Raw genomic sequence first — 1100 nt, 5'->3', positions numbered from 1 at the left:
TGCTTGGGGAATCATATCCTACATATATTCCCATCCTTCTTTGTGGTCCCATCTTAGTTCTCTGTGGTGGAGCAATTGGAACATAGACGGCACATCCAAATGTCTTGATGTGGGACACGTCTGGCTCTTGACCCGTGAGTAGTTGGGATGGTGAATATCTATGCTCACTAGATGGCCTGATGCGAATCAGTTCCATTGCATGTAAAACCGCATGTCCCCATGCTGATACCGTAGTTGAGATTTCATGAGTAGTGGCCGGGCTATCAGCTGGATCCGTTTAATGAATGATTCGGCCAAGCCGTTCTGTGTATGGACATGTGCCAGGGAGTGCTCTACTCTTACCCCCATGGACATACAGTATTCATTAAACGCTTGGGACGTGAACTCACCAGCATTGTCTAGAGTATAGTCTTAAGAGGGAAATCTGGAAAGTGTGCTCTCAGCCTTATCATCTGAGCAAGCAGCCGTGCAAAGGCTAGGTTCCTAGTGGATAGTAGGCAGACATGCGACCATCTGGTCGATGCATCAATGTGGACCATGAAGTATCTAAACGTCCCACAAGGTGGGTGTATTGGTCCACATATGTCTCCTTGAATCCTTTCCAGAAAGTTTAAGGTTTCTTTGTTAACCTTGGCTGGTGATGGCCTGATTATGAGTTTCCCTTGTGCACATGCTGCACATGTGAGATTTCGTGGGATAACTCCTTTGAATGTGTGCCCTTGTGAATTCATCATCAATTTTCGCATCATTCCTGTTCCGGGATGGCCAAGCCGGTTATGCCATAAAGTGAATAGCTCGGAGGCATTGGCCTCGATCATACTGATCCTTGCATAGTATAGACCAGTGGTCATTGCGGGCATTGTCTCTAGGATCTTTTTATTGCCTTTGGTGATCAATGTTATGTTAAGGAATTCTTTGTTTCCTTCTTCCCATGTTTCAAGATGGAAACCATTCAATCTTATATCCTTGAAACTCAATAAGCTTCTTCTAGAGCTTGGGGAATACAAGGCGGTTTTGATCTCTAGGTGAGTGCCCTTAGGCATCATCACATAGGCTTGGCCGTGACCTTCAATCAGGCTAGCCTCACCCGCAATGGTGTG

Source organism: Brassica napus, unplaced genomic scaffold (assembly GCF_020379485.1).
Source record: "Brassica napus cultivar Da-Ae unplaced genomic scaffold, Da-Ae ScsIHWf_554;HRSCAF=831, whole genome shotgun sequence".
Taxonomy (NCBI): Eukaryota; Viridiplantae; Streptophyta; class Magnoliopsida; order Brassicales; family Brassicaceae; genus Brassica; species Brassica napus.
This window is presented reverse-complemented; position numbering follows the sequence as displayed.